A 25,698-nucleotide genomic window follows, 5' to 3' on the forward strand; every position below is an offset into this window, starting at 1 on the left:
AAAGTTGTATCATCTGCATATCTGAGACTGACGATATTTCTCCTGGTAATTTTGATTCCAGCTTGTTATTCATCCAGCCCCAGCATTTCGCACAATATACACTGTATATATGTTAAATAAGTAAGGTGAAAATATACAGCTTTTTCATATCCTTTTCCCAATTTTGAACCAGTTCCATGTCCGGTTCTAACTGTTGTTTCTTGACTCACATGCAAGTTTCTCAGGAGACAAGTAAGGTGGTTTGGTATTCCCATCTCTTTAAGAATTTTCCACAGTTTTTCATGATCCACACAGTCAAAGGCCTTAGCACAATCAATGAAGCAGAAGAAGATGTATTTCTGGAATTCTCTTTCATTTTCTATGAGCCAGTGGATGTTGGCAGTTTGATATCTGGTTCCAGTGTGTGTGCATGTGTGCTTAGTCGTGTCTGACTCCCTGTGACACCATGGACTGAAGTCCACCAGCTCCTCTGTACTGGAATCTGTTTATAATAAGGGCTTCCCAGGTGCCGCTAGTGCTAAAGAATCTGCCTGCCAATGAGGGGTCTCAAGAGATGTGGGTCCCATCCCTGGATTGGGATGATCCCCTGGAATAGGAAATGGCAACCCACTCTAGTATTCTTGCCTGGAAAATTCCATGGACATGTGCTGGAAGCAACTCAGCACACACAGCACATACAGAAAATAACAGGAGACAAGTTACATGTATTGCCTCCTATAAGCCATGTCAAAGACAGAATTCTTTACTAAATGGTGAGAGACAGCACACTTGAGGGGAGGGACTGGGTTGAATTTTTTGGTGAGAGTTACATGCTACAAGCTGGGAAAAGTTTATCAAGCGTCCATTTTAGGAAAGCTGGATGGTGGGAGTACAGGAGAGCAAGTATGGTTGAAAGGAGAAAGTAGGTACTGGAAAATACAAAAGACTAGATTTTGACACTAATTCCACAGCATAATTCCCTGAAATATCCTTTGGGAAGCAAGATGCAGGCTGAAGTTGATGGGTTTGTTTAGGCTCTTTCCGTTTTGTAGTCTGTTTCTGTGTAATGAGTACAGCAGACTGTTTAAATTTGGTTACAAATCTTGGTCTGATATTTCCGCAATCATTTTTGAACCAGGCAAGCAAAGCTTGCACTTTTTTCCTCCTTGCATTTATATGATGTCTAAATAGGCATCTTATGGATTTTTTATGTTCATTTCCTTGACAACTAATGTTATTGAGAGTCAATTATCTTATTGTCATTTTTATTTTTTCTTCTGTAAGGCAGAGCACTTTGCCCAATTTTCTATTGTCTTGCTGGCTAAACTGTAACTTTTTTTAATTTCATAAAAGCATAGGAATATTTTACTTACACTAGAAGAACAAAAAACAATATTATCAATACTGATACCTAGCCATGCTATAGTTTGCTATGTTTTTCACACTCTTTTATGGCTACAAATGTAATAATAGAAATGCCTAATTTTTACTTTGATTTTATATATACTACTGCTGCTAAGTCACTTCAGTCGTGTCCGACTCTGTGTGGCCCCATAGATGGCAGCCCACCAGGCTCCTCCATCCCTGGGATTCTCCAGGCGAGAACACTGGAGTGGGTTGCCATTTCCTTCTCCAATGCATGAAAGTGAAAAGTGCAAGTGAAGTCACTCAGTTGTGTCTGACTCTTCGCGACCCCATGGACCGCAGCCAACCAGGCCCCCCCATCCATGGGATTTTCCAGGCAAGAGTACTGGAGTGGGGTGCCATCGCCTTCTCCAGATTTTATATATATTGTGTCAATTTTTATGTGCTGATCTGGAACTTGCTTTTTTCCACTGAAAAGGATGCTCTGATCTTTCAAACACATCAGTGTTTGAAGATATATAGGTTAACTGCTGCATAACATTCTAGCGTATAGATGGGTATTTTAGGGATTACAATTGGAGAAGGCAATGGCACCCCCACTCCAGTACTCTTGCCTGGAAAATCCCATGGACGGAGGAGCCTGGTGGGCTACAGTCCATGGGATCGCCGGAGTCGGACACGACTGAGTGACTTCACTTTCACTTTTCACTCTGATGCATTGGAGAAGGAAATGGCAACCCACTCCAGTGTTCTTGCCTGGAAAATCCCAGGGACAGAAGAGCCTAGTAGGCTGCCATCTCTGGAGTCGCACAGAGTCATACACAACTTAAGTGACTTAGCAGCAGCAGCAGCAGGGTTTACAACATTTTGCTCTTAGGAGCAATACATGATTGTCTCCTTGTCCACTCCATGCTAACATGCCAGCCTGTAAGGGGTCACATCTGTCCTGTTCACCATGCTGTCCCTGGGGTCTGGAATGGTACTTGGCACACAGCTGAAACTAGATGAGTATTAGATGAATAAGTAACTAAATGGATATACCTGCTAGTTGTCCCCTCAGTACTCTGAGGAAGTTAAACTGTAGCTCTAACTATTAAGAATTCTATTGAATCTGAATGTCTAGACAGCAGACACAGGGATCTGTATATTTCATGGCTTCCCAAGGCAACTTTTTCAGATTATAAGTATGAGAACAATTATTCTTTACAGCAGTGGTTCTCATATTGTCATCCCAGGCAGCAAGAACATCACCAGGGAACTTGTTAAAAATGAAAATTCTATTGCTCCAACCCAGATCTACTGAATCAGAAACTCTGGGACTGAGGCCCAGCAATCTGTGGTTTAACAAGCCCATTGGTGATGCAAATTTCTGAGAACCATGTCTTTAATGAATAGCTGGTCTTTGAATGAAGACAGGTGTTGCTACCTAGCTCCTAATGGTAATAAAAATTATCAATATTTTCTCCACTAGCTTAAACACTAAAATGTGATATGAATAATTGATCATAACCTACTAAGTTATGCTAGTTGAGAAGAATAGAGAAGTTAGAATGGATTTCATGTAAAGCCTATAAAAACAACCCCATTATGTTACAATCACACTTTAACAAGTGCTAAAAATTTATACTGCTTACTCACATAAATTGTGTTTCCTTAAAAGTTTTATTGTTTTTTTTTAAATATATGTGTTTAGCGTATAGAGTAATATGTGGTACAAATTATATAAAATACATGGAAGCAATTTTCCAAGATTTGGTTTCCAGCACAGATAGGATAATAGAGCTACATTTTTATAATGTTATTTTTGTCTCCTTAGTTTCTTCCCATCAGTACATTTATGAATTTAGTGGACAATATTAAGAGATCTGAGGATTCTTCCTCACTTAACTTCTAGTCAAAAGACTACTTCAGCATGTTGCAATGTAATTCCACTCTCTAGGAGATGGTTATAATTCATTTCTCTTTGTAAACTAAATCAAATGCTCAGAGTGTTATAGAAAGCCACAGCTCAGGACTTTTAACAGTAGGTTGAGAGGGTTGCTAAGTATAGTACAGCGTAAGTTCTAGCAGCCTAATTGACTCAGTTTGTTCTGTAATAATAATTATAGCCTTTTGTAATTGGGACCTGTGAAATATGCCAAAGAGTGTTTAACTCCCTTTGCCTTTACAGATTTAATAAAAGGTCAAACTCTTTCAAAATGATAATCTATTTCTCTTTCTATATCGTTACTTGCTCCAAGGAAACTGCTGTTATCTCATGAATTACTACTTGATTGCAATTCAGTCAAGGAAAGTTTACCTGATAGGATATGTAAGGAATAAATGAAAAACATTTCAATTGACAAAATTTCCCTTAATCTTTCCTGAAAATATATATTCAACAAAATCTATCACACTGAAGGAATGAAATATTTTCTTTAAAAAGACTTTAAAAAGACTGTTGATTTAAATTGGTAAGTTAGAATTTGTCTTCATAATAAATGGAAACATATTTCTCTAGTAGCCAGAACTATTTTACTGGTCTGCTGAAAGTCACTATTTTACTTGAGGCACTGCCAACTTAAATATCTTAAAGATTTTATTCAATTACCTAGAGTGAAGAAAAGTACATTCAACGTTTTCAAATAATCACTTGTGGTATGTTTTTATTTTAAAGTATCTCAGGTCCTCTTAATTAAGTAGGAACTTATGATAGACATGAACAATTTTTTTATAAGAATGTTAGGAAATTTTTTCATCTACAGTTCTTCAGAACACTATTTCAGAAAAAAAAATCTACATGTATTTTATATAAATTTTAATTACAGAAATATTTTTCAGCCATACATATGTTTAAAACATAATCAGGGTAAAATTTTAATTAGCCTTGACTTCTGCTCTCAGAATTCTTTTGACTATTATGTACAATAGTCAAATATAATCAAAAAAATGTTTAAAAGCATTATTCAAGTAAATGAGAGATTTAGAGATTTGCATACAAAAATCACTTTTGGAGGCTTCTAGCAATATGAAGAGATGGGAATACCAGACCATATTACCTGCCACCTGAAAAATCTTTATGCAGGTCAAGAAGCAACAGTTAGAACAGGACATGAAACAATGGACTGGTCCAAATTGGGAAAGGAGTACATCAAGGCTGCATATTGTCAATCTGCTTATTTAAATTACAGGCAGAGTACAGCATGCAAAATGCTGGACTGGATGAAGCACAAGCTGGAATTAAGACTGCTGGAAGAAATATCAATAACCTCAGATATGCAGATGACACCACTCTTATGGCAGAAAGCAAAGAAGAACTAAAAAGACTCTTGAAGAAAGTGAAAGAGGAGAGTGAAAAAGTTGGCTTAAAGCTCAACATTCAGAAAACTAAGATCATGGCATCTAGTCCCATCACTTCATGGCAAATAGATGGAGAAACAATGGAAACAGTTACAGACTTTATTTTTGGGAGCTCCAAAATTACTGCAGATGGTGACTGCATCCATGAAATTAAAAGATGCTTGCTCCTTGGAAGAAAAGTTATGAGCAACCTAGACAGGATATTAAAAAGCAGACATTACTTTGCCAGCAAAGGTCTGTCTAGTCAAGGCTATGGTTTTTCCAGTGGTCATGTACAGATGTGAGAGTTGGACTATAAATATAAAGCACCGAAGAATTGATGCTTTTGAACTGTGGTGCTGGAGAAGACTCTTGAGAGTCCTTTGGACTGCAAGGAGATCCAACCAGTCCATGCTAAAGGAGATCAGTCCTGCATGTTCATTGGAAGGACTGATGTTGAAGCTGAAACCCAATTCTTCGGTCACCTGATGCAAAGAGCTGACTCATTTGAAAAGACCCTGATACTGGGAAAGATTGAAGGCAGGAGGAGAAGGAGATGACAGAGGATGAGATGGTTGGATGGCATTACCAACTCAATGGACATGAGTTTGAGTAAACTCTGGGAGTTGGTGACAGACAGGGATGCCTGGCGTGCTGCGGTCCATGGGGTCACAAAGAATCGGACATGACTGGATGACTGAACTGAACTGAACAAATAATATGAAACAGACACTAGATTGAACAGACCCTAGGTCCATAATATGGTATAAAATAATCAGTTCTTGATAAAATCAAAACAATACAGTTTACTTTCTGATTCAAGATGGTGGATTAGAAGGGCATGTACTCATCTCTTCTTGCAAGAGCACCAAAATTGCCACTAGCTGTTGAACGGTCATCAACAGGATGATGCTGGAAGCCACCAAAAATAGATACCCTATGTCCGGAGACAAAGAAGAAGCCTCAGGGAGTTGGTGGGAGAGGCACAATCATGATAAAATCAAAAGCCATACCCACCCTGTAGGTGGCCCACAGAGTGCAGAACAGTAATACCAAAGAAGTTCTCACACTGTTGTGAAGGTTCTGAACCTAATCCACATCAGGCTTTCCAGCCCGGGGAACCACAAAGTGACTGGGAATCCCCAGGAAATCTGGCCTTGATTATAGGACTTCCAGAGGACTGGGAGAAACAGAGACTCCCATCTTGGAGGGCACAAACAAAATTTTGAACACACCAAGACCCAGAGGAAAGGAGCATTGACCCCACAGGAGACTGAACCAAAACTACCTGCCAGTGTTGGAGGGCCTCTTGTGGAGGTGTGGATCAGCAGGGGCTCATCACAGGGGTGGGGTCACTGGAAGATCGCCTTGGTGTTAACCTCTTGAAGTTTGCCATTAACCCTGCCAAAGAGCCCACTGACTCCTGGGCTGGAATGCCCCAGGCCAAACAGCAACTGTGGAGAGAAGGCAACCATACTCATCAGCAGATAACTGGATTAAAGCTCTACTGAGCAAATCTCTGCCCATGAGAGCATGACCCAGTTTTTCCCTCCCATCAAGAGGGACCCAGTCCTTCCCATCAAGAAGCTTACGCAAAACTCTTAGCCTCATCCATCAGAGAGTGGACAGAAAGCAATAGGAAGCACAGTCTCACAGAGGCTAAAACAAAAGCCATACTACATATAATCATGATGAAAAAGTGAGAAGTTATGTCCCAGATGAAGGAACAAGATAAAACCCCAGAAAAACAACTAGATGAAGTAGAGATAAGCAACCTTCAGGAAAAAGAATTCAGAGGAGTGATCATGAAGATGATCCAGGACCTTGGGGAAAGAATGGAGGCAAAGATTGAGAAGATGCAAGAAATGCTTACCAAAGACCTACAAGAACTAAAGAATAGACAAATAGAGATGAATAATACACCAGAAGGAATCAATAGTGGAGTAACTGAGGCAGAAGAACAGGTAAATGACCTGGAGCACAGAATGGTGGAAATCACTGCCACAGAACAGAATATAGAAAAAAGAATGAAAAGAAATGAAAACAATCTAAGAGACCTTTGGGACAACATTAAACACACCAACATTCGCATTATAGGGGTCCCAGACGGAGGAGACAGAAAAAGGACCTGAGAAAATATTGGAAGAGATAATAGCTGAAAACTTCCTGAATATGGGAAAGGAAATAGTCTACCAAGTCCAGGAAGCACAGAGAGTCCCAGGCAGGATAAACACAAGGAGGAACACACTGAGACACATAGCAATCAAACTGACAAAAATTAAAGACAAAGTATTAAAAGCAACAGGGGGGAAATGACAAATAACATACAAGGGAACTCCCATCACGCTATCAGCTGATTTCTCAACAGAAACTCTACAAGAAGGAAGGGAATGCCACAATATATTTAGAGTGATGAAAGGGAAAAACCTACAACCAAGAATACCAAGCAAGACTCTCCTTCAGATTTGATGGAGAAATCAAAAACTTTGCAGAAAAGCAAAAGTTAAAAGAATCAATCACCATCAAACTAGCTTTACAACAAATGGTAAAGGAACTTCTCTAGGAAGGAAACACAAGAGAAAGAAAAGATCTACAGAAAGTAAACCCCACCAAAATTAAAAAAAGATAATAAGATCATACATTTCAGTAACTAAAAGTAAATGGATTAAATGCAGCAACCAAAAGATATATAGATTGGGTGGATGAAAACATGTGCAGGTATGCACTTCCACTTACCACATCACTCTGATCCACCCAAACTGTTTCTGATTATCTTATATTTTTAAGTTAATCATGTTCCCATATTGCCTGAAATTATAATTATCTTTTATTTTTTTCTCTGGCTATTAACTGTGAAAACTGATAAACACCTTTCACTCTTGTGATTATATAACTATTACTCATTTATACCAATGTATAATGATGGGTCAAGAGAAAAATAATAGAACTCTTTATCACCTAGGATCTACTAGAAAACTGTGTAATCACTTTTTAAAATCCAGATGCATATCAGAAGGATTAACTTGAAGTTTTTTGAAAATAAAAACAATGCTCAGGTATTGATTTTTTTCTCCAGAGCTCTAAATATGTTTCTAATGAGCAGTCTTATTTAAAAACAACTGGACTATATGATGCTCTTTTACTTTTATCTAGTATTTTTCACTTTTTCTATTCTATATTCAGTGCTGCCATTTCATTTAGTTTATGTTTTCCAACTTCTCCATCTCTTCCTTTTTTTTAATCTTTTCTTCAAGCCTTTATCAAGTGTAGTAGAAAAGCTTTTGTATACATACATATATATATATAAATATGTATAAAATGTATATTTTAGAAAATTTATGAATTTTTGCCTAACTAAACAAATTATGCCATTTTGACTCCACTTGACTCCATATGAACAGAATGGTAGATTTCTAATTAAAAAATAGTTATGCAACAAGCAACAAAGGTTTAGTGTATGGCATAGGGAACTATAGTCAATATCTTGCAATAACCTCTGACGAAAAATAATTTCAAAAATAATATAAGTGCATTCATAAAACTGAATTGCCTTTCTGAGTACCTGAAACATTGTAGTCAACTATACTTCTTTAACATATATATATATTTAAAAAACAATATTATAATTTCAATATTATGCCAAAGACAGGCATGTGTCATCCAGGAACTGATTTTATATATTGTACTTCAAAGGCTTTTTTAACTAATTTAATTTAGTGATTACCAAAATTTTAATTACACAATAAAAAGTAAAAATTTTTTTAAACATTAAATTCATTTCATTTAATGTTACATGAATCTATGAATTAATGGCAATGGTTTCAGTGAAAAGATTCCAGGAAAAGTTATAAAATTTAATATGATATAAATGACATGCAGTATATTGTTAATTTTTCCCCTTAATCTAGAAAAGCAAAATAAGCTGCATCTCCTGAGGTCTTCATGAAGAAAACATTTTAATGAAGAAAAAGACATTCTAAAAACAGACTTAAAATCGAATATGAGTCTTATTTTCTCGACTTAGATAAACATGTAAGTAGTATTTTTTGGAGTTCAAATAAAGAGTACAAACCTGAAAGAATGCTCTTTGGTTCAGGTACTGTTAAGGCCTCAATTAGAGAATTTTGAGCATTATTTGCTAGTGTGTGAGATGAATGCAATTGTGCAGTAGTTTAAACATTCTTTGGTATTGCCTTTCTTTGGGACTGAATGAAAACTAACCTTTTCCAGTCCTGTGGCCACTGCTGAGTTCAAATTTGCTGCATATTGAGTGAGACACTTTGACAGCATCATCTTTTAGGATTTGAAATAGCTCAGGTGGAATTCCATCACCTCTACTAGGTTTGTTCAGAGAATGCTTTCTAAGGCCCACTTGCCTTCGCATTCCAGGATATCTGGCTTTAGGTGAGTGATCACACCATCATAGTTATCTGGGAAATTAAGATCTTTTTTGTATAGTTCTTCTGTGTATTCTTGCCACCTCTTCTTAATATCTTCTGCTTCTGTTAGGTCCATACCATTTCTGTCCTTTATTATGCCCATCTTTGATCAAATGTTCTTTTGCTATCTCTAATTTTCCTGAAGAGACCTCTAGTCTTTCTCATTCTATTGTTTTCCTCTATTTCTTTGCATTGATCACTGAGGAAGGCTTTCCTATCTCTCCTTGCTATTCTTTGTAACTCTGCATTCAGATGGATATGTGGGATTTGATTTAGGCCATACCCAAATGGTCTAGTGGTTTTCCCTATTTTCTTCAATTTAAGTCTCAATTTGGCAATAAGTAGTTCATGATTTGAGCCAGTCACCTCCCAGTCTTGTTTTTGCTGCGTGTATTGAACTTCTCCAGCTCTGACTGCAATGAATATAATCAATCTGATTTCGGTACTGACCATTTGGAGATGTCCATGTGTAGAGTTGTCTCTTGTGTTGTTGGAAGAGGGTGTTTGCTATGACCTGTGTGTTCTCTTGGCAAAACTGTTAGCCTTTTGCCTTGCTTCATTTTCTTCTCCAAGGTCAAACTTACCATTAAGTCCAGGTATCTCTTGACTTCCTACTTTTACATTCCTGTCCCCTGTGATGTAAAGAACATCTTTATTATGTGTTAGTTCTAGAAAGTCTTGTAGGGTGTCATATAACTGCTCAACTTCATTTTTGGGGGAGTTATTTCCCCACTGTTCTCAAGTAGCGTTTCAGCACCTACCAACCTGGGGAGTTCATCTTTCAATGTCATGTCTTTTTGCCTTTTCATACTGTTCATGGGGTTCTCAAGGCAAGAATACTGGAGTGGTTTGCCATTCCCATCTCCAGTGGACCACATTTTGTCAGAACTCTCCACCATGACCTGTCTGTCTTGGTTGGCCTTACATGGCATGGTTCATTGTTTCATTGAGTTAGACAAAGGTATGGTTCCTGTGATCAGTTTGGTTAGTTTTCTGTGACTGTGATTTTCATTCACAGGGACACTCACTAATTATTAGTTCTAATACATTATGCTTCATTTTTTAAAAAAATATTTTTTGTACTTTTTTTTAAAGACAAATGATCTCTTAAGCAAGAAATAGGCTGAATGAAATAAAGAAGAAAAAAAGGGAAGCATACCAGTGCCAAACGAGCTCCGTAAATACATCAGAAACTATATAAATGTAACTTTGAAGCTTTAAGTATTTTTCTTCTAAAATATTTTTAATCTTATAGAGAAGTATTAATTTTTCAAAGAAGACATGGACAAAATGATACATATTTTAAGTAACTCCATAGATTAAGTTGGAATTTAGGTAATTCCATGCATTAAGTTGGGTTTCCCTTGTGGCTCAGCTGGTAAACAATCTGCTGCAATGTGGGAGACCTAGGTTTGATTCCTGGGTTGGGAAGAACCCTGGAGAATAGAAAGGTTATTGACTCTAGTACTCTAGCCTGGAGTATATAGTCCATGGGCTCGCCAAGAGTTGTACTTGAATGAGAAACTTTCACTTTCACTTCATGTATTAAGTTTGATTCTAAGACAATTCCATGTGTTAATTTATTTAATCCTTACAACATTGTTAAATTGGTACCATCATTATCTCCAGTTACAAAAGAGAGTACTGACGCATAGTAATTTTATAAGGTCCCATAGCTGGTTAAGTGCTTTATTCAAGTTACACAAGATACTCTACAAAAGCAGAAGTCACATTCATAGTGTATTGTTATGAAGCTTCAGTTCAGTTCAGTTCAGTCGCTCATTCGTATCTGACTCTTTGCAACCCAATGAACTGCAGCACACCAGGCTTCCATGTCCATCACCAAATTCCAGAGTTTACTCAAACTCATGTCCATCAAGTCGATGACGGCATCCAACCATCTCATCCTCTGTTGTCCCTTTCTCCTCCTGCCTTCGACCTTTCCCAGTATCAGGATCTTTTCCAGTGAGTCATTTATTCCCATCAGGTGGCCAAAGTATTGGAGTTCCAGCTTTAGCATCAGTCCTTCCAATTAATATTCAGGACTGATCTCCTTTAGGGTGGACTGGTTGGATCTCCTTGCAGTCCAAGGGACTCTCAAGAGTCTTCTCCAACACCACAGTTCAAAGCATCAATTCTTTGGCGCTCAGCTTTCTTTACAGTCCAGCTCTCATCTCTATACATGACCACTGGAAAAGCCATAGCTTTACTAGATGCACCTTCATTGGCAAAGTAATGTCTCTGCTTTTCAATATGCTATCTAGGTTGGTCATAGTTTTTCTTCTGAGGAGCAAGCATCTTTTAATTTCATGGCTGCAGTCACCATCTGCAGTGATTTTGGAGCCCAAAAAAATAAAGTCTGTCACTGTTTCCACTGTTTCCCCATCTATTTCCCATGAAGTGATGGGACCAGATGCCATGATCTCAGTTTTCTGAATGTTGAGCTTTAAACCAACTTTTTCACTCTCGTCTTTCACTTTCATCAAGAGGCTTTTGAGTTCCTCTTCACTTTCTGCCATAAGGGTGGTGTCATCTGCATATCTGAGGTTATTGATATTTCTCCCAGCAATCTTGATTCCAGCTTGTGCTTCTTCCAGCCCAGCGTTTCTCATGATGAACTCTGCATAGAAGTTAAATAAGCAGGGTGATGATATACAGCCTTGACATACTCCTTTCCCAATTTGGAACCAGACTGTTGTTCCATATCCAGTTCTAACTGTTGCTTCTTGACGTGCATACATTTTTATCAGTATGGAGTCAAATCATTTTGTGTCTTATAGCCTTTAGGCCATTTTCCTATTAGATTTTTGAGTCTAGAATCATTGTCCTAAAATGAAGTAGCTATACATTCACTTCATTACATTTTAAGAGAATGATTTCATCTCGAAATTCTAAGCGAAATTGTTTGAAAGAAATATGTGTGTTTGCTGAATGCATGCAACATCTATACTGGAAGTTTTCTTACAAAGCATCATAAAATTCCTCAACCCAATCTGTATGTAGTATAGTAAAGGTTTTGAAAGCCTAAGAAATAGGGCTGCCACAGTGATTCAGTTGTATTAGCATCTTTGTTCTTCAAAATGTTAGTGTTGCTTCATCTTTGCCTATTAGCAACCGAATCGTGATATTATTTTGAATAGATTTAAAAATTGCTTTCTCCACCAAATAAAGTAAAATAAAGCCAACAGAAGTTTTAAGCACTATGTTCTTTTGAATTCTGTTCATATTGTAGTCTCAGAATCCTAGTTCTAATATAAGGAATTCAATCCATCACCCCATGGTTCTATTTTATCACACCGTGTTAAATGATCCCAAGTAGCCTCACTTGCTTAGTCATGGCCCTTCTGTCAAGTAAATAGCTACTAAGAAATGTGCAAAGTACGAAGATTACTCCTTAGGAAAGTGGGGCAGCTAATTAGTTTAGTTCTTATAAAGATTATAATTATCCACTTATCCAAAAGCCATTTTGCTGGTGGTAGCCATTTATTTTAAAATTTTAGAATCCACAAAACACTTCTAAAATTAAAGTCACTTTTAAAAATTACTATTACACCAAGAAGTGATAGTAAGCAGATTAGGTGCCTAATGCAGTTTAGAACTATTATCACTGAGATATATAGCCTCATTTCAGTGCAATGGTAAATTAGCCAATAAAGGAAGGATAGTTAATAACAGATATGTGAAACTCAAAAGGATTTACCCGACACCTATATTAACAATGAGATGCAAATCAAGAGATAGCTATAATAAGCCAGACAAGCTAGCCCTATTTCTTCCCTGTTTCCTTCTCCTTTCCCCCTCTTCTTCCCTCCCACCTGCTCCCCTCCCTTCCTTCCTTCTCTCCTACTTTCTCTTTTCCTTCCTTCCTCCCCACTTCTCCCTTTCTCTCTTTTTATACTTAAAACATAATGACTAGCAACTGTCTGCACCTTCTAGAAAGGAAATTACAAGAAATGGATCCTTGCTTTCATTCTTTATTTGTGCCCGACAGTTAACCTAATACACTTTTATCTTGAAATACCCCTCATCGAAAGCAGGTATGGCAGTTAGGAAGGCATCAAATGCAAGTATAAGATTCTGACCTGGGGAAGCATTTTGGGTGGAAACGTTAAGTCAGTCAAGCATAAGTTGAAGGGTTCCTAGTTATGCTGCTTTCCAGACCCATCACTAATTTAATCAGATTCCAATACAGCTTGATTTTTATGTGGTAAATATACCCACCATGGTCCCTATCAAGAATTACTATGGGCCAATACTGTGCCTGAGGTCAAATTAGAGTAGTGGAGTAACAGATACCAGGTGAGGAAATGAGGGAAGTAAATACGATCATTTCGGGAGAAATTTAGCATAAATTGGCAAGTAATTGACAGATAGGATAATAACTATCTGATGATATGGGTGTGGTGGGGTTTACTTTCCTGAGGCAAAATCACTGAGAATACTCAAAAGTCCTACTGATACATTTATACACTTCTTTACTATCATACAACTTCATCATTTTTTTATCCTCTTTAAATTTACTGCATAAGCTATAAAATGAGTGGGCTTTTCTTTATAATGCATATAATTTCATTAATAAATGGAGCACTTCTTCGAATATAGATACACGCACAGATACTTGCATATGTGTGTAAATATATATATACATGGTATGTAGATGTGCTTTGTGTGCACAAACATATAAACATACTGTGTACTCATATCAATCATCTAAAATAAATAGATGATTGGCTAATAGTAAATGTTAGATATCATATGTCATAATATATGTCCCCCATTATATGTCATTGATTTAATAACACTGTCAACATTGTATTTAAAAATATTTTCCAATAGCTATTCTGTTTCTTTCTGAGTGTATTATATGTAACCTTTTAAGACACAATGAAACTGTCTTGTAACATTCAGTTTTAAAATATTCAGCCTTAAACTTCCTCTTTTTTTCAAGTGTCTCTGATAGCCACATCTGTGAAATTAGAGTTTTCCCAGCACATGGTCTGCACATTCTATGTGTGCATTCAGTTCCTACATATATCATTCGAAATATGTTTTTCACAATGTTTTGTTTATCCCCACAACTTTAAATGAACCATTCTTTAGTCATTGATTCATATCTTAAATTAGGGTAATAGCAGTAAAATGTGATATACTTTAAATTATTAAACATAATCCATAAAAAGTAAATGACGTGAAACACTTGGACCAAAATCACTGAGCCTTGTTCAAAGACTGATACAGAGAGAAACTCAACAATGTGCTTCTGCAGTTCACGGGAAAATCTTAAGAATGTAGAAATTGTTAAGAATACAACAAACTTGAATTAAAATTTCAATGGAATACAAATTTCACTTTTCTAATTTGGGAAACATAGATAAAGAAAATGTTTCTCTCTCCCCTCCTCCATTCCACCACAAACAGCAGCAGCTATATCTGCAAAACACCGTGTCAGACCGCAGAGAATTGAGATGGTCCATTTAGCACACTTTACAAACACTGCACTAATGACTCCTTCCTTATCACTCTTCACCTATTAAGCCATGCAATAAACATATCTTTTAAAGTTTAGCATTAGTGTGGCTTCAAATACATCTTTTATGTGCAGTAATGATTTTCTAATGAATGTGTGTGCCTCAATGTCTTCCAAGTATTGATTAGGATAAGCGGACTAATTTTAATTCTAGCAATTTTCATTTGTAAACAAGATCTTTATCAGCTTCCTACTGTATGCCTAACCTCATTAAGAAAAAAAGAATTGAGCCAGAAATATAGAATTGTGATTTTTTCTTTTTTTAGACAGATAGAGGGAAGAGGTAATGGTTAAATATTAAATATTTATAATATAAATTAAATATTACAATATTACTATAATATGTATATTATATATTACAGATATTATATTTAACTTAGAATTCCTATTTATTTAAAAAATAACATTTCCAATAACACAAAAACTTTAAAGTAATTTTGAAAAAAAGTAAGACACCAAAAATGTGATTATAACAATACCTCAAGGGGTAAAATTGATATGAACTTGTTTCAGCCTCAATCATGTGTATTCGGCACAGTAAAATTTTTAATACAACTCATATTCAATACAATTTTGCTGGTTCTAGTAAAATAGCTATATTTTTTATTTCTATCACTTTGACCTTGTGTAATATGTTATAAATATCAATTTTTAAAAGTCTATTATATGCTTTATTTCATGAAAAATTTCCTTTCTTCTTCATATTTGTAATTTTTAACATCTACATAACATTCCCTTCAGCTGATATAACCTTTAAAACCTCTTTAGACATAAGATTTTCACTTAATTAATTTTATTATATTATAAATTAAAATTTTAACAAACGTTGCTGAGTCTGTAGCAGTATATTTTTGGATAATTTCCTTAAATCAAATTTCCTTAGGTGAGATTACCCAATCAGAGACTAGGATTACTTATTTTGATTTGAGGCCATGCACTGTATTATTTCCAGAGGATCTTACCAATATATAACATCAGACTTCTTATATATAAAAATGGAAAAGGTATTTTCCTTAAGACAACTTAAGTTGTCTTAGGCTAATACCTACCAACGAAATCCTGTGTGATATTTAAATTTCTGTTAAAATTTATTTATCCTTTCCTACCACCTACAGTCTATTCAAGGTCTCTTTTTTCTCACCTGTCTGTGTGTTGCTATAAATTAATGTTTCATTGACCTTATAGGTACAGGTATATTCATCCCCTTGCCATTCTGAGATGTTAAGTAAAACATGCCTGAGTGTAAAATTCTTCTAAAAGTGAAATTTAGAGTCATTATAAGACTTACAAGTGCTCCTTCTTAACTTCCTTAAAGGATAGCATAAGCATCATTACCCTGGAGAAGAGAACACACATAAATACACTGTCATTTTGAATATCAATAACAGTACTGAAAAATGAGTAGCTCATCTTTGAAGTAGTAGTCTCATGTGATTTTTTTGAAAGCTGACATTTCCCATTCTGAAAGTGACAAACCAATAGCAAATGTCATAAAAATATTATGTAAGAATTCCTTGCTGATTTTTATTCATAGGAAAAAAATGTTTTATTTTTAAAGAGATTAATTGTCCCCCTTTTAAGGTTGAGGAGAACATCTAGAGGACTGTACTAGGTCAGACTATCTAGAAAAGTAAAATGTTTAAAAAAAAATATACATGAACACTTTGCTAAGTGAAAGACCACACATATTTGGAACTAACAAGTCATTTGAATGGTATATATTAAATGGCAAGGGATCCAACACTGACCTAGATTATAGAAAAACTAATTTTATTCAATTCTGCTACAGAATGGGATCGGGAAAATGTTTCTCTCCTGTTCTATGCAATACAGAATGGCCAAGACTAACCATTCACGTTCAGATGAACTTAATGCCTCAGACTGTTAGACGACAAGTCGTCCAGAGGTTGTGCACAGGTGAGAATCCAGAATCAGTGACTTTTTGGAATTTGCCCTTTTTCATGTCAGTGGCTCTTGCTTCTTTACTCCTTCCTTTCAATCTGCAAGTTCCCTATTCCATTCCATTTCAGTTCAGTTCAGTTGCTCAGTCGTGTCCGACTCTTTGAGACCCCATGGACTGCAGCACGCCAGGCCTCCCTGTCCATCACCAACTCCCGGAATTTACTAAAACTCATGTCCATTGAGTTGATGATGCCATCCAACCATCTCATCCTCTGCCGTCCCTTCTCCTCTTGCCTTCAATCTTTCTCAGCATCAGGGTCTTTTCCAATGAGTCAGTTCTTCACATCAGGTGGCCAAAGTATTGGAGCTTCAGCTTCAACATCAGTCCTTCCAATGAATATTCAGATTGATTTCCTTTGATGGACTGGTTGGACTATTCCATTTAACACAGATCTAAAATGATCTTTGGGTGGAGAAAATATGTGCTTTCCAAATGTGCATTATAATCTTTCAATTTATCACTTAGGACAATGGTTTCTCTAAGTATTCAATTGCCATTTCTATGTATAGTGAAAGAGAGGATGCAAAGGGCTTGGGGCTTAAATGAAATGCTGGAAGATATGAAGAGAAATATACGGGAAACATACAAGTTAATATTTCCAGATTTAACCCTGCTCTGTGTCATTGCTTACAAGAAAGTGTCAAATCCTAGCTTCCCTTTGTAACATTGAAGCTCTGAGTGATGTGACTCATATTTACATAAAGTATAGGTAAGAGATGAATCTAGTTTTCATTATTTCTTTTATTTTATCCATGTGAGTGGAATCCAGGTCATTAGGTATTTCCACTATTAATAGTAACACAGTTACTAATTCTCAGACTAACATCTGTATACTCCATTATGTTTTTTTATCAGAGGAAATCTCTGAGTGACTTATAAACAAATGACTGAAAGTCCTCCAATTTGAAACAATCTTTTTGAATTCCAGATATAAAACTGTGGATTTTAATTTAGTTATGGCATACTCATGACTGAAATAGCTTGAACCTTTTCTGCTTCTAATTTTACTAAAAGTAATCCTCTGTATCTTTCATGGAAAACATACAGCCTCATCCAAGTTTGACATACCCAAAATCTCAGGCTAGACTACAAAATAAATCTCACACATTCTATATTTCATTATTTTAAGGAAAACATATGTTTCTTCAGCTAGATCTTTTGGTAGTTTACGAACTGATTCTTAGCCTCTCTTGTGATATAATTAGATTGGTTTTATTTATAATGTTATTTATAGCTTAGTTGCTGCTACTGCTAAGTCGCTTCAGTCGTGTCCAACTCTGTGCGACCCCATAGACGGCAGCCCACCAGGCTCCCCCGTCCCTGGGATTCTCCAGGCAAGAACACTGGAGTGGGTTGCCATTTCCTTCTCCAGTGCATGAAAGTGAAAAGTGCAAGTGAAGTTGCTCAGTCGTGTCCGACTCTTAGCGACCCCATGGACTGCAGCCCACCAAGCTCCTCTGTCCATGGGATTTTCCAGGCAAGAGTACTGGAGTGGGTTATAGCTTAGTAGTTTGTTACATAATATATTGAGTTTCTACAACATCACCTTAACTGGGATGCACACAAACATAGGTGGAAATTAAGCACCATCTTCAAGGCTTATTAAAAACCCCTTCAATTAGACATTCTCTTTTTCTCTCATAACCATGCAGCTTGTAAAAATTCTTAAGTAGTATGTTATACATATGCAAATGAAGCACAAGCAAGCACCAGCGATTAAATCCACCTCATAGCCTTTTCGGTGCTTTGCTTTCATGGTCTTCTTGAGTCCACACGGCCACTCTGTATCCTACTGCAGAAGGCACTTACCTCTCTCATGATTGTCATTGTATCTTGTCACTTTAATCTGCTTTGTTTTGCTTTTAACTGACTGTCACCTTCTAACAAATTGGACTCATGCAGGACCAGAACCCTGTCTCCTTTGTCTGTGTCTCCCCAGACTACTTCACAAATATGTATAGTTCACAGATCATTTAGAACTTCCATAAACCTTTGAAAAGTCTCAATTATCTTCTTATACATGCTTTTTATTTCTCACCAGATAGCCTTCAGTAGGATACATATTCTAAATAATAAATTTTTTGAATTAGAAAAGGTAAGCATTGTGGCTTGAGGCCTACTTTTTTATCACATATTTGTTGGAAATGATGATGCATTTTATTGCATGAAACTCTTTTTCCTTCTTTTAGTCCAAAGATATTTCCATATACAAATAAATGATCAATGTAAAATAAAATCAATATAAAGGTGAGAATAGTCATAAACCAAATGTAAAATAGAATGTAGACAAAAATTTATTCTTAAAATTATCTTTACCTCATATGAAATATATTAGGACAAGTTGTCCACACCTTATGCAATGCCCCAAAGCATAGCTTTCCTTTTAAACACCTTACAGCTATTTTTATATCTATGCAATTTTAGACTTAATAATTCATTTAATTATTAAAGTGATTAATTTAATTATTAATAATAATTATTAATACCTCATTAACCAAATTCTGTACAGCAAGTACTATGTTAAGTATATTAGTCAGGATAAATTTCTTAAGTAATTAAAATAGTTTTTATTAAATATAAAGCAAAAATCTGCCTTTCCTACATTTAATGTTTATTTATGAATCACAAGGACAAATTAAGAGAAAGTATATGTACAACATATTACAAACAAAAGCATCTGTTTATCAGATGGCTTCCTGTACTTCACTATTAATGACTGCACATCTCTTAAGAGGCAAAATACATGGTAATTTGGAATTGATTTTACCTGGATACCACTACTAATATCTAATGACCAATATAAACATCACTTATAATTGAGAGAAATTATTTAAAAATAGGTAGAATGGGAACTTCAATACTTTTCTCATATATCAGTTACACACTCAGAATTTTAAAAGAAAAATACTTTCAGTACAAATGTATCTTTAGTTTTTATAACATACTGTGTTCAGTTTAACTGCCTATATTTGAATCTGAGCCTTACTATTTCTAGAGATAGAACCTTTGGCAAGTTTTTAACCTTTCTAAGCCCTAATCTCTTTATTTGTAAAATTATATCACAAAGTTCTTTGGAGAAATTAAGAAATGTTTACATGTGCAAAATGTTGAACGCATTATAGAAGTATTATAAATATTATTTTTATCATATGAATTTAATTTTAATAATATAATAATTTATCTTGTAACTGCCTGTTTAAAGCACATTCAAATAAAGATCTTCTCAAGAACACTTACTCCTTCCTCCTTTGGGGGCGTCCAAGTTTTTACGAGGTAGAAAGAATCTTCTGTCCTTGGAGAAGTCCTTCAAGTAGTACCTGAGTGTCAGTCAAATGGCAGTTATCACATATCTATTATAGTTAATGCCTTTCAATATATTACCCTCTCACAAGCCCAAGGACTATAATTATTTGGAAATAGATTTTTACCTTAATATTAGTGTGCTTTAACCTCTTTGAAAGCAGGAGGTCAAGGAATATTTAAATTACAGTCTATGTTTCCTTCTTACTCAGAGAGTTCAAATTTTTTTAAATGAATAGTTCAATTAAATAGGTCTTCTTAGGCTTTAAAAATAATAGAAAAATGTAATGTGGGTCACTTTTCACCCAGTCATAACTTTTATCATCTGCTAACTCATCAAGGTCCTTCCAGCAGTGCTGGCACAGAAGCAAGGACTCAGGGCTCTTGTTTCCTGGTTGGTTTCAGGCTCTGGGTCATTTTCCATTCTGTGTATTCAAACAGAAGAATACTGAGAAATGTGTCTTGTGTAAATGTCAGTAAAGTGAAACTGAGTTTCCACAAACCATGCTATATAAAAACTCTAAATAACATTTTATTTCTGAAACTGCTTCTAACTTATCAGTATCACCAAAAAAAAAAATAGTGGCAATTACTTTTTTCCAAAGAAAGACTGTTTTAAAAATCAGTTATAAAAGTCACAATCTCTACCACGTTTAGGGTTACGGTCATTTGAATTTTAAAATTCATCATGAAACCATGCCTTCCATTAAAACTAGTAAAGCATGCTGGACTCTCAGCAGTTTAAAATCAGACAGTTTTACTTAGCCAAAAGACAGACGAGACAAGACAAATAGCATTACACACAGTGTGCATGGTAGGAGTTGGATTCCAACCAAATCAAAGTTAAATTATGTTCATGAGGCACGAGGAGGGGAACAGGAAATGTTTGTGAGATTGATTTTTGAGACTCACACATCTGCATAATGATCTTAGTCAACAGCATTACCTAACACAAAGGGCACGAGATGGCTACCCTGCTTAGATTGCCAGAGGAAAGGAAAGAGTACAGAAGAAACTGGAGTCGGAGTCGACCTGTGCCTTTCCATATGTACATAATAAAGCAGCGGGGGCTCAAAATACCATCAGCAAAATATTGAGGCCTGGGCCTCTGGACTTACTAGGAGAAACTTGTCCAACCCTCCTACTTTAAATATGTCTAGTTCACATGACAGATATGTGATATTACTCCATACCTGATCTTTGACATTATTTCTGAGATATCTCTTGATAGCTTAGCTTTAGATACATCACCAAAAAATAAAATAAAATAAAATAAATCCGCATCATTTTGAGTGTCTGGTATAAATTGGAACAAGTGGCAAAGAAATGAACACAAAAATCAGAATACCAGCTTTTGCAGAGCTTAGAAACAGGAAAACACAACTATGATCAAATACATATATACACTAAATGCATTTACACATTATAGAAATGTTTGATAAAATCTGCAGTTAATTTAAAAGCTATTTTTATAAAAGATATTTATTTAGTGGATTTCATTGCTGACTATAAGTTTTCATATTTGACTATGCCAATCGGGGGAGGCTTTGCTAATAGCTTCCTCCTTTCCTTCATTCCATCCTTCTTTCCTTTATTGCCCTGTCTTTCCTCTATTATAAATTAATTCAAACTCAGTACATATATATGTACTTTTTGTTGTTTTCAATGCCTGAATTATATTCCACTTATGAATATAAAATAATTTATTCTTCTAAATATGAATAAATGAATATTTATGGCATTTTACTATTTGCAGTCTCATTGAGGATATATGTTGTATAAATTCTAGGGCTTTGTATATCTTCACCAGATAAATTTCCAGAAATAAAATTGCTCATTTTAAAAGTATACTTTTAACTTAGTTCTGTTAAAATGCCTCAGCCTAAAGAAAACTTTATTCCGATTTATATACCAAACTAAAGTATGAGAATTGTAATCTTTCCTTCATTAATCCATTTTTTCATTTATTCAACAAATACTTATTGTATCCTTATAATATGCCAGGCACTACTATAGCTAAGAGGGCATCACAGTGAATTAATCAGGAAAAGCTGCAGTCATACCAGAAGCTTATATTCTAACAAATAATTAGTGAAGGTTGTCCTATAACACTTGACTTTATGATAACCTTCTGGCCTGAAGAAAAAAAATAGATTGAATTTTGAGGGGAAAAAAAATCTTTTGAGCTTTTCCATGGTGTTAAAATCGACACTATATTCTAGAGAGAACTGAAAATATGCAAGATTTATTTGTGAATTAGGAGTCTATTTAATTCCTGGAAGCCATTGTAATTACCTCACATATTTTATTTTTGCAAATCATCAAGAGGTCAGTGAGAAAATTATACTTTGCTTTAGGGCCACTATTTGGCATTGTAGCAGCAGAATGCAATTCTAGATCATCGTACCCTTAAATATTCTTTAATGCTGATCCCATTTGCTTCTTTCTCTTAACACTACACGGTATGATCTTGTGTTGCTAATCACTTTTCCTGTATTTCACAATAATTTCACATTCTATAAAAATCTTATGGAAAGATATTTTAGCAATTTCAAATTTTCATGGGACTTCCTGGTGGCTCAGTGGTAAAGAACCCACCTGCAACGCAGGAGACACAGGTTTGCTCCCTGGCTGGGCAAGAGCGCTGGAGGAGAAAGTGGCAGCCCACTCCAGTGTTAACGCTGGAACAACCCCGCTGACAGAGGCGCTCGGCAGGCCCCGGTTCATGGGGTCACAGAGACCTGGACAAGGCTGAGCACACATAGCTCTTCCAGTTTTTATACTCTTATGAATAGCAATTCACACACGGTATAATACGTTTACAAAAAATGATGTATGAGCAAATTAAGTGTTTTTCCATCTTAGACCCACAAGCATCGGATGGCAGCCATAGTTGTGCATCCTGTGCATAGTTAAATAATATTCTAGGCATATGCTATCTAAACTTTAGTTGGTAACCTATAGTTTATCAACAAAAATGAGGCGTTTTTAAGAGTAAATGGGTGAACAAGTTTTCATTATGCCAGGGCAACAGGTGAAAATCAGAAATACATTGAGCAAACTAAAATATATGGTCACCCTAAGTACTGAGGTAAATAAATTGTCAACTTTGATCTGTATGGCAGCATAATGCATACTCTACTTTTTCATATAACGATATATTTCATTTCCAGAAAAATTGCTCACCTTTTATAATGTCTGCATAAATACATCATTATTTTCCCTACTGACAGACGTTTAAATTACTTCCATTCTTTTACTATTGCAAAAAATATTGTATTGAATGTTCTTGCAGACAGTTAATTTTATATATATATAAATTTATATATATATAATTTTATATATATATAAATTTATATATATAAATATATGATAAGTTGTTAGAATTGCTGAACTAAAAGCTATGTTTTATTTTTTTATTTAATAAAAAATCCACAAACAATAAATTCTGGAGAACCTATGGAAAGAAGGGAAACTTCCTACACTCTTAGTGGGAATGTAAATTGGAGCAGTACAACAATATGGAGGTTCCATAAAAAAACTAAAAATAGAGCTACTATATGATCCTGCTATCCCACTCCTGGGCATGTATCTACAGAAAAACATGGTCTGAAAGGATACACAAACCGAAGTGTTTACTCTAGCACTGTTCACAATAGCAAAGACAAGAAAGCAAGCTGAATGACCAACGATAGAGAATTGGATAAAGATGTGGTACATATATACAATGGAGTATTATTCAGCTATTAAAAAGAATGAAATATTATCATTTGTAGCAAGACAGATGAACCTCAAGACTGTCATACTGAGTGAAGCAAGTCAGACGCAGAAAGAAAAATATTCTATAATACTGCTTATATGCAGAATCTAAAAAGAAATAATACAAATGAACTTATTTACAGAACAGAAACAGACTCACAGACTTAGAGAATGAATTTATAGCTACCCAGGGGAAAGCGGGGGTGAAGGGATAGTCTGGGAGGTTGGGATTGACATGTACACACTGCTATATTTAAAATAGATAACCATCAAGGACCTATTGTATAGCACAGGGAACTCTGCTCAGTATTACATAACAACTTAAATGGGAAAGAATTTGAAAAAGAATAGATACATATATGTTTATAACTGAATCATTTTGTTTTACACCTGAAACGATCACAACATTGTTAATCAACTATGCTGCTGAGTCGCTCAGTCGTGTCCGACTCTGTGCAGCCCTGTGGACTACAGCCCACCAGGCTCCTCCGTCCATGGGATTTTCCAGGCAAGAGTACTGGAGTGGACTGCCATTGTATCAACTATATTACAATATAAAATAAGAAGTTAAAAAAATAAAAACTTTGTGTTTTTTAAATGTTGTTAGGCATTGCCAAGGTATCATCTTGAAAAGTTCTATCAGCAATATATGTTTGCCTATTTGGTTGCCAATGCAACAGGTTATCACAATTTGTTATATATGTTAAACTTGTTAATATTTGAAAATATCTTATTAATTTTAATTTTTATACAAATTTCATTTGAGTCATTTCAACTTCTTTCCCATTTTTTCTATGAACTTTTTGACCTTTTCCTTACTGATTTTAAGCAGATATTAGAGATTTTGCATTGGTATGAATTCTCACCCATTCAGACATATTAATGGAATAATCAATACCAACAATTCAAATGCATTCTTATTTTGACAATGGTGATTTTTCATCAGAAGAAATCTCAGACCTCTAAAAGATTTGAGTCCTGAAGTCACTTGAGAACTCAGACATAGAGACGAAAAAAAAAAAAAATCTATTTTGGGACTTTTCTCAAAAAAGATATTCTATGAGAATGACTAGACATCTTCATATCTTTCACTTATGTGCATATCAAGTATCTATTTAGTAGGAACTTTGCAGCAGACGGTGCCAGGCGGTATAAGTGAAGTCATGGGAAGATTGTTTTCAGGCCGTTAGTAGCTAGCTGTTGGCAGGTTATGCTTTGGAAATAGGTAACCCCCAAATCTGAGACTTGAAACAACAAAGGTTTATTTCTTGCTCATGTTACATCAAAGTTGTAGAAAATGCAGTTCATTTATGTCTCCATCCAGTGATCTTCTATAGGTCTTTTTCATTCTAGCAAGCAGGCAACAGCCTACATTTATAGTACACTGTTCTCAAAGCCTAAGGGAAAAAGGAAAGATATTGAACCATACTGTCATTCTTAAAGATTCTGTTCAGTGTGGTATACTCATTACTTCTGTATACATCCTACTGGATGTGCCACATTGCAAGTGACATTGTAAAAACCAGAAGTCAGTGGAGTGGGGGAATATAATCACTTACTAGGGAGGAATGAACCTCACAGGGCTATAGACAGGGTTATATCATCCTCTCAAAAAAAGTGCAGCAATAGATTGGAATGAGTATTATAATCTACCATAGGCAATGCTTTGGGCCACAAATGTTCACTTCCCTCCCTTATATAGGTAAAATATACTTATATACTTCCTCAGTTCAGTTCAGTTCAGTTCTGTCGCTCAGTCGTGTCCGACTCTTTGCAACCCCATGAATTGCAGCATGCCAGGCCTCCCTGTCCATCAGCAACTCTTGGAGTTCACTCAGACTCACATCCATCGAGTCGGTGATGCCATGCAGCCATCTCATCTTCTGTCATCCCTTGTTCCTCCTGCCCCCAATCCCTCCCAGCATCAGAGTCTTTTCCAATGAGTCAACTCTTCGTATGAGGTGGCCAAAGTACTGGAGTTTCAGCTTTAGCATCATTCCTTCCAAAAAACACCCTGGGCTGATCTCCTTTAGAATGGACTGGTCGGA

This window comes from Bos indicus, chromosome 7, assembly GCF_029378745.1.
Source record: "Bos indicus isolate NIAB-ARS_2022 breed Sahiwal x Tharparkar chromosome 7, NIAB-ARS_B.indTharparkar_mat_pri_1.0, whole genome shotgun sequence".
NCBI lineage: Eukaryota > Metazoa > Chordata > Mammalia > Artiodactyla > Bovidae > Bos > Bos indicus.